At 45.3% G+C, this 12,651-nt stretch overlaps 1 long non-coding RNA gene across 1 annotated transcript; it reads right to left on the bottom strand.

Annotated features, from left to right (window-relative positions):
- Positions 1–1,750: 1,750 nt before the first annotated feature.
- LOC135964964 (uncharacterized) lies at positions 1,751–7,905 on the bottom strand. Its single transcript, XR_010577700.1, has 2 exons — positions 7,765–7,905; positions 1,751–2,776 (listed from the first exon to the last, which is right to left on the bottom strand). It is a non-coding gene; the product is annotated as an uncharacterized lncRNA (long non-coding RNA).
- Between the last annotated feature and the right edge of the window lie 4,746 nt (positions 7,906–12,651).

Genomic DNA, 12,651 nt, shown 5'->3' with positions numbered 1-12,651 from the left:
TCTGCTTGTATGATGGTTATTTACTGTCACTTCCCACCACAATGTAAACTCTGTGAAAGCAGGGACCCCATGGATCTTGAACACCATCATCTCCACCTAGAGTGCCCACTCATAGGCACTCAAGTCTTAATTTAATGAATGTGTGTCCACCACACGTGCCCATGCGTACATGCACCTGGGGCAACAAGCAGGGAACGGGGGATGACAGGGCCATCTCTCCATTAATTATGAAGACCAAATGAGTACAAAACACCCTTAGGTCGGTTTTGAAATTCAGTGTTGAAATGATAAGTGGTTATTTAATCTTACATAAAGTTTCAAAAATCTCACTTGCCAACAGAAAATGGTTTGTTTTTACAGAGTCTACTATTTCTTTTGAATATTAACTATGCAATTATACCTCAGAAGTTGGTTTATCATGCTGTGGTGAGCCTGACTTTCCGTTTAATATAAAGGAACAGATGTTCCGTGCATGCTGGGGACAGGAGAATCTGTCCTCCTTTCTCTTGTTTCCCACCCACAACCCCGCCGACTGTTCTCCACATTGTGGGTACATCCACTCTCCAAATTGTGCAACACAGAATCAGGCACCATGCTTCCAGTTTCTTGGCATTAGATCACCATTTTGCTTTAAAAAGAGACGTTTTTGAGGTTAATCATAAAGGTAAATGCAAATTTGGAACAACCCAGGGAGAAGGAGTGGAGGCTCAGGGATAAAGTTTAGAGGTAGAATACAATTTGTGAGAGTTAAAAGATAAATTCAGAATGTGTTATTTTGAATCTAACTACATTTCCAGTGGTAGTTGCTGACCAAGGACTAAAATCTTGATATCTCGATTCTAATCAGTACATAAAGAGAATGAGAATTTATCTTCTAGGAATTCTACTTAAATAATTTTGAAATTATTTTGTTACTAAATATTTTCTTGCATGTGCCTTCTAATGTATTTTGCTTCAAGGGCCTACTATAAGCCAATATTAACGGTTTACTTCTTAGGAATTTATGATCAAGACGTACAGGAGAGTGCCTTGTTTTTTGAGTTCTAGCTTCCACAGCAGGTGGGAATTGGGGTGTGGAAAAGGAGCTGCCCACAGGGTACCTCTGGGAAGTGGAAGCTCTCAGGGAGTCAACGCAGAGAAGACTGACAGTTAAGAAGTGTCATATGCCTGGAAGGACCATCCAGTGCAGAAGGGGAGAGGACCATCGTCACTAGTCCTGTTGAAGGACAAAGGTGAAAAGATAGAGAGGCAATAATGTTGGTTACCAGGAAGTTTTCTAGGTACTATAATTTTGGTTTTAGTTGTTTTAAAAATGGGGTGGAACCAACAGAAGGTTTCTACTGTTTCAGCTTCCCAAGTAAGAATGTTGTGGCGGCCACTACAAGCTACCTCCTCAGTAGCCATTCCCTCCTCCTCTTTCTTGCTAATAGTCCGACTTGTTCAGTTAGACAGGACAGATCCCCGACCATAGGAAAGATTGGCCTCTTCTTCAACCCTAAGGGTGAATCATGAGACTTTAGACTAGTGTGGCAATTCATTCATTTATTCAACAATTGTTAATTGAGTACTTACTATGAATCAGGCATAATTGCAAGCATTGAGTATGAGGAGAACCCGCTCCCGATAGTTATGTGAGTTCTTTTCTATTTCCTAAGTGTCTCCGCTGGTTTGAGAAGTAAAGGGAAAGAGCACAAGAGAGAGAAATTTAAAGCTGGGTTTCCGGGGGAGAGACCACATGTCAGCAGGATCCTTCATGTTCCCCGAGCCGTAAAACCAGCAAGTTTTTATTAGCGATTTTCAAAAGGGGAGGGAGTTCACGAATAGGGTGTGGGTCACAGAGATCACATACTTCACAAGGTAATACAATATCACAAAGCAAGTGGAGGCAGGGCGAGATCACAGGACCACCAGATGGGGTGAAATTAAAATTGCTAATGAAGTTTCAGCAAGCATTGTCATTGATAACATCTTATCAGGAAACAGGGTTTGAGAGCAGACAACCTGTCTGACCAAAATTTATTAGGTGGGAATTTTCTGCATCCTAATAAGCCTGGGAGCACTGCAGGAGACCGGGGTTTATTTAATCCCTTCCGCTTCGACCATAAAAGACCGCACACCTTGAGGGGGCCCGTCTATAAACCTACCCTCAGGGCGCATTCTCTTTCTCAGGGATGTTCCTTGCTGAGAAAAAGAATTCAGCGATATTTCTCCTATTTGCTTTTAAAAGAGGAGAAATATGGCTCTGTTCCGTCTGGCTTACTGGTGGCCAGAAGTCTTATCTCTGGTGTTACCTGAACATTGCTGTTATCCTGTTCATTTTTCAAGATGCCCAGATTTCATATTGTTCAAACACACATGCTCTACAAACAATTTGTGCAGTTGACACAATCATCACAGGGTCCTGAGGCGACATTTATCCTCTCCAGCTTATGAAGAAGATGACAGGATTAAGAGATTAAAGTAAAGACAGGCATAGGAAATCACAAGGGTATTGATTGGGGAAGTGATAAGTGTCCATGAAATCTTCACAATTTATGTTCAGAGATTACAGTAAAGACAGGCGTAAGAAATTATAAAAGTATTTGGGGAACTAGTAAATGTCCATGAAATCTTCACAATTTATGTTCTTCTGCTATAGCTTCAGCTGGTCCCTCCGTTCGGGGTCCCTGACTTCCCGCAACATCTCTCCCTTTCTTTTTATATAAATGTGCCATGGCAATGAAGGCTTATTCGTTCTCTCGATTTTGACGCAGGATTCTTTGACTGGTCCGGCACACTAAAAACAAGGCGATTAAACAGAGAAACATAATTCCAAAATTTACTACAGTGGAGCCCCCAATAGACTTGATCCAAGTCATGGGGTTCAATCCATGAAGATTTTCTGCCACCTGATCTAACGCCTCAGCTCCAGGAACAATGGATAAGTGAGCTTGAGAGATTTCAAAAATTTGTTTCTTTTATTTAGTTATGTCCAATGATAAATTATCTTCCCTACCCAGAAGGTGTCCTTTGACCATTTCCCATGAATGATCAGTCTCATTATAGGAATATGGGGTGATACAGAAATCAGAGGTATTCCAGTCACGCTGCATTTGCACATGATGTTTGAGACTCACTACCCGATCCCCAAGCCAAGTAACAGACTGCCTTTAATCATTAATTTGATTAGCCAATTTTTGATCAATGCCTTCTTGAGAATTCCACATTTGGGTGGAATTGGCTTGCCAATTATTAACAAAATGAGCCGTTTGAATAGATTGATGTAATGCCATTCCGGCAGTGGTGGCCAGTGCAGTGACTGTAATTAGGCCCATGATCACAGCGATTAAAGTGAAAACAAATCTCTTAGATCTTTTTAGAATTCGCTGTAACACTTCATTAATTAAATGTATCAAGGGAGAGGATTCCCAAAATCTGGGCAAAGTTACTGGAATCCAGATTCCTTCTCGAGCTGAAACTAACATTTCACTTTTCCTGGAGTCAAAATGGGAGTTAATACAACTGTATAAATGACAACGCATTGGACAGTTTGATTGTTCGTCCAAATTTTGATATTTCCCACTAACAGCATGTAAGGAGGCTTAACACAACTCTGTATGGGGACAGTCAGGTTGGAGGTAAGTAAAGCAGAATGTCTGGTTCTAAGTTGATACTGAGAGACGGGGGCAGTAGTGGGGACAACAGACAGAATAGTTTCCCCTTCCCATACTCGCAGTCCAGACATGGCAATAGTCAATTTCCAAAGTTCTGGGTGTTCTGGGCTCAGAATGGGGAGTATCATACGAGGACTCGGGGGTGTAATGCCTTTATCTTCCCATTTTAAGGGAAAGAATGAGCTGAACCTCCTATGCAAAGTAGAATGATGATTCTCCTTCTCCTGATAAGAAATAAAATAAGTAGCCTCTAGGCATTCCCTTCCGCCAGAGGAGCAATTGTTTTTTAAATGGCCCTTTGGTGCCCAGTCTACTACTAAACCATATGAGTCATTTTTAAATATTACTGCATGTGAGTTAACACAATCTTCCCAAATTAAAGTTTTAGATGGGCCCTCAAAATTTTTAGGGCATGGTTTTCCTGCAGGTTTATATTGAAAGTATGGGGTATCTCCCATTACTCCTTCTTTCATTTGTTTTAAAAGAGAAAGGGAGAGGCCAGAGACCAAATGTCTCAGTTCCTCTGTAGCTGATTTATCAGGAAGATAAGCAGCCCAGACTTGAGTTTCTAGATGAATACAACCAGGTGCATGTCCGAGGCACAGAGAGGGGTATTTGTAACCCATGGTAACATTAAATGCGGTGCCTTCTTCTACTGGTTGAGAAGGTCAACAGTCATCTGTAGCTCCAGGCATCCACACACTATCGTTGGTGTAGATTTTCGCAGGAGTGTCCATCCAGGATGGAATAAGTGGAGGAAAAGGCACGTAAGCCTAATAAGAATAATTATGTGTAGCAGGTAAATCAGTGTGAGAGGAAACTGGTGAGACAGAAAGTATAAAGAGGAGAATCATTAAATAAAACCCATTATAAGCAAGATTGAGTGCTGAAGGAGGAAGAGAAAAACAGAGGGACGTTATTTTGAGGCTAATAGAAACGGTGAGATTTTTAGGGTTGTAAGGAGAAAAAGAAAGGTAATTAGAAGTCAGATTAATTAGATGGATCTCCATTGTCATCAGAGAGGACTGAATTGGACCCATGTGCTAGCTTCTAAGGGGTTGGCATAGATCTCACCACGTCTGAGGGCGGTCTCTGACACAGACGTCTTTTCCCTGCGGTTTTCTTTTGATGATCTCCTGGTGAAACACAAGCATATCCTCTTTCCCACGTTAAGTAGAATTAGAGACAATATTTAAAGGTTTGGAGAAATCCTGCAGGGCAGTAATCACAGCAATTAACTCTGCCTTTTGAGCAGAAGTATAAGAGGTAGAAATAAACTTGTCTGTAGGACCTGCATAACCAGCATTGCCATTACTGGAGCCATCAGTGCACACTGTCACGGCCTCAGGAATGGGCTGATCTTTGGTTAGTCGAGGGACCACCCAAGACGTCATTTTTATAAAATCAAACAATTTGTTTTTTGGATAATGATTGTCAATAACGCCAATAAAATCAGCCAAGTGAAATTGCCACAGTAATGAATGTTGAAAGGCAGCCTGAACTTTGAGTCGATTTAAAGGAACTACAATTAAATTTGGATCAAATCCAGAAATTTGAAGTATTCTACACCGAGCCTGGCCAATTATTATGGCAATTTGGTCCAGATAAACAGACAAAGTTTTTGACACAGAATGAGGAAGAAAACACCACTCTACTAAATCATTTTATTGAACTATTAGTCCAGTAGGGGAGTATAATGAAGCAAAAACCAGAAGCTGAAAAGGCTGAAACGGCTGTCCTCTAGATAACTGGGCGGTCTGGATTCTTTCTCCTATGAATTCCAGTTCTAGTAAAGCCTCAGGGGTCAAAGTCCTGGGACTGCGGAGATTGGAATCTCCCTGCAGCGTAGAAAACAAGTTAGACAGTGCATAGGTTGGAATACCTAAAGTAGGTCTTAAATAATTAATGTTACCCAAAAGTTTTTGGAAGTCATTTAAAGTTTTTAAGGAATTTCTCCTAATTGGAACTTTTTGAGGTTGAATGCATTGTTTGTCGACCATCATTGCTAAATATTGAACAGGAGTGGTCTGTTGAATTTTATCCTGAGCAATGTGTAATTCAACCTCTGGAACACGGTGGCTCAAACTTTGATATCAGTCAATTAATTCTTTATCAGTGGGGGCAGCAATTAAAATATCATCAATATAATGAAGAATATAGGCCTGGGGAAATCGGGCTCGAACTGGTGAAAGCACTTGTGCAACATAAAGCTGGCAGATTGTCAGGCTATTCAGCATTCCCTGAGGAAGTACTTTCCATTGATAACGACCTGCAGACTCCTGATTATTGACAGATGGTACAGTAAAGACAAATTTTTCACAATCTGATTTATGTAAAGCAATATGAAAAAAAATCTTTAAGATCAATAACTATGAGAGGCCAATTTTTCGGTATTAAAGCAGGGACAGGCATGCCAGGTTGGACGGCCTCCATAGGTTTAATTACAGTGTTAATGGCCCTCAAATCGGTTACCATCCGCCACTTGCCTGATTTCTTTTTTACTAGAAACACAGGAGAATTCCAGGTGGAAAGAGAGGGTTCCACATTTCCAAGTTGTAACTGTTCAGAAACCAATTGAGTTAAAGCCTACAATTTTTCTTTAGAAAGCAGCCACTGCTGAATCCACACAGGCGTGTCAGATTTTCATTGTAAAAGGATAGTACCAGGAGGCGTGGCAGTGACCGCCACTAGAAAGGATAACCTAAACCTAGGCCCTCAAAACTTTTTTTCTTGAATGTGTACGGTATAGGTGGGCCGTTGTTTAGAAATTACATTAATCCGATAAGCGGACTTTTCACCACCAGAGTCCATCCCAGGGCCACGTGTCTTATCTCCTTTGTTGAAAAGGATATTAGGTAGTAAAAGCTATTGAGCTTGTTTTACAGTAGTAAAAGAAACAGGAGTTTGGCCTGGGGCATGTAATTTATCCCAAGCTCTTATACACACCTTCGTTACTTGTTTTGTGGTAAGAGTATCAAAGCCTAATAGGGTATGAGTATCAGAGAAACTATGGAACCTTTGAGCTGAGCCTGAGTAACCGGAATGCCATTAGTCCGATTTAGTTGAGCCTGCAGACAGGCGTCTTCTGACCAAGTATGAGAATGTAAATGCTGAGATGGCGTCAGAAAAGCTTTTGCCAAAATGTCCCAGTCTAAAGGAAATAAAATGACCTCTGTGCAAAAAGTTTGTAATACCATTTTTACATAAGAAGAAGTAGGGCCATACTGAGTACAAGCATCCTTAAATTCTTTTAAAAAGGTAAGATTGAGTGGCGCATATCGATGCAGACTGGTTGAGAGCGTGAGAAAGGGGAATTGAAGGAGTAGAAGAAGCAGAAGTATACTGGTGATTACTGGCGTTTATGTGTGAACAAGGGTACAAAGAAGCAGGCTGAGTGGATGGCAACATGACCAGTTGAGGAACCGAAATGACAGGAGGGTGAGGGGCTGAAGAATTACAGGTAAATTGCAGTTTGGTCCTGGAGCCATTAGGTGACTCCCAGAGGCAAATGCCGCAGAGGTTTGAAGAGGGAAGAATTAGCATATCTATGGTCCTGGGCTGTGTGAGTTGGGGCCGCAGGAGCTGCAAGTACCAGCTCTTCATGAAAAGAAATAAGATCTTCAGAAGGTGACCGTAATCCAAAGTCCCCAGAGTTAGACATTGAATTTTCAACATTATCAGGTGGGGGAGGAGTAGCTGGAAGGAGAGGCTGATCAGATAAGAAGGCAGTGTGGGAGAGGAAGGTTGAGGAGGAGGTGGAGGGTCATCAGATTCAGAAAATTGTGGTAACTGTAGGGGGTCGTGGGACTGGTATGTTATCAGGACAGCTGGTACCAAGGCCCTGTCACCCCGAACAGTGACGGGAGCATAATTCCCTGTGGAGACCAGATCCCTGAATGTTACAGCAACACAATCCCATGCTTCTACATCTAAGGTTCCTTTTTCAGGAAACCAAGGACAGTATTGTTCCACTGTCCTGAATAGAGTGACCATATTTTCCATAGGCACTCGAACACTGCCCTGTTTTAACAGGAGTTTAATATAGCAGAGATAAGCATGTTTGGACTCAGCGTGACCCATAGTTAACCCCAACCATACACAGACTACTCACCAGTCGTCAGGGAGTCAAACATGCATATCTGTGAACCAAGCTGATGTCGTTTCACCGCACCTGCCAAAGGGAATCAGGTTCCCACAAGCACTTAGGAAAAAAGAAAGACCACATTGGTGCCAGATATTGGGAGAACTCGCTCCCGATAGTTACGTGAGTTCTTTTCTATTTCCTAAGTGTCTCAGCTGGTTTGAGAAATAAAAGGAAAGAGCACACGAGAAAGAAGTTTAAAGCTGGGTGTCCGGGGTAGAGACCACATGTCGGCAGGATCCTTCATGTTCCCCGAGCCGTAAAACCAGCAAGTTTTTATTAGTAATTTGAATAGGGTGTGGGTCACAGAGATCACATACTTCACAGGTAATAAAATATCACAAAGCAAATGGAGGCAGGGTAAGATCACAGGACCACCGGATGAGGAGAAATTAAAATTGCTAATGAAGTGTCAGGCACACATTGTCATTGATAACATCTTATCAGGAAACAGGGTTTGAGAGCAGACAACCTGTCTGACCAAAATTTATTAGGTGGGAATTTTCCTTGTCCTAATAATCCTGGGAGCACTGCAGGAGACCGGGGTTTATTTCATCCTTTCCGCTTTGACCATAAAAGACAGCACGCCCTGAGGGGGCCGTCTATAAACCTACCCTCAGGGCGCATTCTCTTTCTCAGGGCTGTTTCTTGCTGAGAAAAAGAATTCAACAATATTTCTCCTATTGTCTTTTGAAAGAGGAGAAATATGACTCTGTTTCATCCAACTCACTGGTGGCCAGAAGTCTTATCTCTGGTGTTACCTGAACATTGCTGTTATCCTGTTCTTTTTTCAAGATGCCCAGATTTCATATTGTTCAAACACACATGTTCTACAAATAATTTGTGCAGTTGACACAATCATCACAGGGTCTTGAGGCGACATTTATCCTACCCAGTTTGTGAAGAAGATGATGGGATTAAGAGATTTAAGACAGGCATAGGAAATTACAAGGGGAAGTGATAAGTGTCCATGAAATCTTCACAATTTATGGTCAGAGATTACAGTAAAGACGGGTGTAAGAAATTATAAAAGTATTAATTTGGTGAACTAATAAATGTCTATGAAATCTTCACAATTTATGTTCTTCTGCTATAGCTTCAGCCGGTCCCTCCGTTCAGGGTCTCTGACTTCCCGCAACAATTAAGGATACAGCACTGAATGAAACAGATAAAGCTCTTGCCCTTGAGAGGAGCCGGGCACATTCCTCAGCCCCAGGCGCAAAACAAACAAGCCCAATACAAACACATCCCATCCTCCCATCCCACCACATATCGCCATATATCTCTCAAACTTCCTGAGCCCAGTACAAACACCACCTGGAAAAGTCTCCGATAAGGAGGCAGCCGTTCAAAATTTTACTGAAAGCGCGGGAACCAAAAGAATTCCTTTGTTCCCCTGTAACTTTCGGGCTATAAAAAGCAAACACTCGCATTGTTCGGGGCCCTCTTGTATGCTGTGTAATGGAGGGACCAAGTTCGAACTTGTCATAAAGATCCTTGCCGCTTGGCTTTGACTCTGGACTCTGGTGGTCTTCTTTGGGGAATAGAGGGTCTGGGCAAAACATCTGGGGGCTCGTCCGGGATTCCCCCAAGCCCACCAGACCCCTGGTCAACGGATCTACTAGGATCGATCTACTGATAGGTGAGCTGGCTCGTCTCCGTTTGTCTGTCTGTGTCTGTTCTGAATCTGAATCTGTGACTCGCGAGGTCTGAAACTGGAGCTGGCACAGTCCTGGTGGACGCGCTATAGGACGGCCAGCGGAGACCGGTGGGAGACGTCCCCTGGCGCTCGTCTGATCTAGCTTACGATCTGAACTGCCCCGACCGCCAGTTTGGGGTTTGGGCAGTAGCTGTCTCTGATCTGAACTGCCCCGAGCGCCGGTTTGGGGTTTGGGCAGTAGCTGTCTCTGATCTGAACTGCCCCGACCGCCGGTTTGGGGTTTGGGCAGTAGCTGTCTCTGATCTGAACTGCCCCGACCGCCGGTTTGGGGTTTGGGCAGTAGCTGTCTCTGATCTGAACTGCCCCGACCGCCGGTTTGGGGTTTGGGCAGTAGCTGTCTCTGATCTGAACTGCCCCGACCGCCGGTTTGGGGTTTGGGCAGTAGCTGTCTCTGATCTGAACTGCCCCGAGCGCCGGTTTGGGGTTTGGGCAGTAGCTGTTTCTGATCTGAACTGCCCCGAGCGCGTTTGCGGTTTGGGCAGTAACTGTCTCTGATCTGCACTGCCCCCACCGCCAGTTTGGGGTTTGGGCAGTAGCTGTTTCCGATCTGAACTGCCCTGACTGCCGGTTTGGGGTTTGGGCAGTAGCTGTCTCTGATCTGAACTGTCCCGACTGCCGGTTTGCCCCGAGCGCCGGTTTGGGGTTTGGGCAGTAGCTGTCTCTGATCTGAACTGCCCCGACCGCCGGTTTGGGGTTTGGGCAGTAGCTGTCTCTGATCTGCACTGCCCCAAGCGCCGGTTTGGGGTTTGGGCAGTAGCTGTCTCTGATCTGCACTGCCCTGACCGCCGGTTTGGGGTTTGGGCAGTAGCTGTCTCTGACCTGAACTGCCCTGAGCGCCGGTCTGCGGTTTGGGCAGTAACTGTCTCTGATCTGGGCTGTCGGAGCACGATCGCGACTAAATATCATTAATAAGTCAGATCAGATTTCCTTTGCAGGGATTCAAACCCACATTCCTTTACAGGAAGGGACTACAAATTATTACAGGATGGGTAATACCCAGAGCACTCCTCTATCTCTCTTTACAAATAATTTCAAAGAAGTAAGAGCAAGGGGCCATGATCTTGGTATGGAAATCAGGAAAGGAAAGCTAATTACTCTGTGTCGCTCCGAATGGCCTGCCTTTGATGTAGGGTGGCCATCCGAAGGGACCTTCTGACTTGCGGTCACCACTAGGGTAAAGTCCAAGATTTTCCTACCTGGGCGTGTGGGCCACTTAGATCAAATCCCATATATCCTCATATGGCAGGACCTTGTTGAGAACCCGCCTCCTTGGCTGTCCCCTTTCCAATTAGCCTCTGAACCCTGTAAGACACTGGTTGCTCGACCACTAAAATCCAAGCAACCAACTGCCCCCCCAATCCTGTTCTACCTGATAGCGGGGACCCACTGTTCACAGAACCCCCTCCGTACCCCTCTGGGCCCCAGGCCCCGACCCCCCGGGCTGAGTCGCGGGAGGGAGCAGGCGGAGGGGAGGCGGCCGGCACACACGGGCCCGCTGACAGGGAAGGTAACTTTGAAGGGCCAGTGGGGCGGACACGAGGGCGCACTTCGCGGGCTAGCCCCCCCCAGCCGCCTGACTCCACGGTGGCTTTACCCCTTCGGGAAATAGGACCCCCAGATGACACAGGAATCCCCAGGCTCCAGTACTGGCCATTCTCCACCAGTGATCTGTATAACTGGAAGATTCAGAGTGCTCGGTTTTCAGACAACCCCAAAGATTTACTGGCTTTACTGGATAGTGTCATGTTCACCCACCAGCCCACTTGGGATGATTGCCAGCAGCTCCTCCGGATCTTGTTTACCACGGAAGAGCGAGAGAGAATACAGGTAGAAGCTAGAAAGCTGGTCCCGGGGGACAACGGTCAACCGACTGCCAACCCCGACCTCATAAACGTGACCTTTATGGAACTACAGGCCAGCGTGGAACTACAACACGGCAGAAGGTAGGGGACGGCTACACCTTTATCGCTAGACTCTAATGGCAGGTCTCCGGGCAGCTGCTCGCAAGCCCACTAATTTGGCTAAAGTATATTCTATTCTGCAGGGAAAGACAGAGAGCCCAGCCACCTACTTAGAAAGATTAATGGAAGCTTTTAGACAGTACACCCCCATAGATCCAGAGGCTCCAGGAAGTCAGGCAGCTGTTGTAATGTCTTTCATAAATCAGGCAGCCCCAGATATTAAAAAAAAAAAACTCCAGAAATTAGAAGACTTGGAAGGAAAGCGGATTCAAGACCTCCTTCAGATAGCCCAGCGGGTTTACAATAACAGAGATACTCCAGAGGAAAGGCAATTTAAGGCCACTGAAAAAATGACCAAGGTCCTGGCAGCAGTGGTACAGAAAGAGCATCTACAGCCAGAGTACACCCAACCTAGGCGGGCCCCCAGGCATGATAACCTGAGAAAAGACCAATGTGCCTACTGCAAGGAGGCTGGCCACTGGGTAAGAGACTGCCCCAAAAAGAAACAACGAGGACAGGGACCCCCTAGGTCTACACCCGTACTAGTCACTCAAGATGAAGACTAGGGAAGACGGGGTTTGGATCCCCTCCCCGAACCTAGGGTAACTTTGCAAGTGGAGAGGTCCCCAGTCCAGTTCTTGGTTGATACGGAAGCACAGCACTCAGTCTTAGTTAAAACTAATGGGAAATTGTCCTCCAAGTCCTCGTGGGTACAAGGGGCCACAGGAGTTAAAAAATACCCATGGACAACACAAAGGACAGTAAACCTCAGAGCCAAGAATGTAACCCATTCTTTCCTGGTCATCCCTGAGAGCCCCTGTCCCCTATTAGGGAGAGACCTGCTAACTAAAATGGGAGCACAGATCCATTTCCTCCCTGAAGGGCTGGTCGTGACCAACTCCTACAATCGGCCCGTGTCCGTCCTGACTATAACCCTAGAAGATGAGTACCAGCTCCACCAGGAGCGAGCGGCCCCTGACCAGGACATAGCAACCTGGCTCCAGCAATATCCAGAAGCTTGGGCGGAAACGGGGGGCTTAGGACTAGCAAAACACCGTCCTGCCTTGTTTGTTGAACTTAAGCCTGGGACAGACCCCGTGCGGGTACGCCAATACCCGATGCCCCTAGAGGCCAAGAAAGGAATTGCCCCGCATATCCGCCGGCTCCTTGACCAAG

The sequence above is a fragment of the Macaca fascicularis genome, chromosome 9 (genome assembly GCF_037993035.2).
Source record: "Macaca fascicularis isolate 582-1 chromosome 9, T2T-MFA8v1.1".
NCBI lineage: Eukaryota > Metazoa > Chordata > Mammalia > Primates > Cercopithecidae > Macaca > Macaca fascicularis.
Note: the sequence above shows the minus strand (reverse complement) of the source record. Positions and strands in the feature narration are given on the sequence as shown.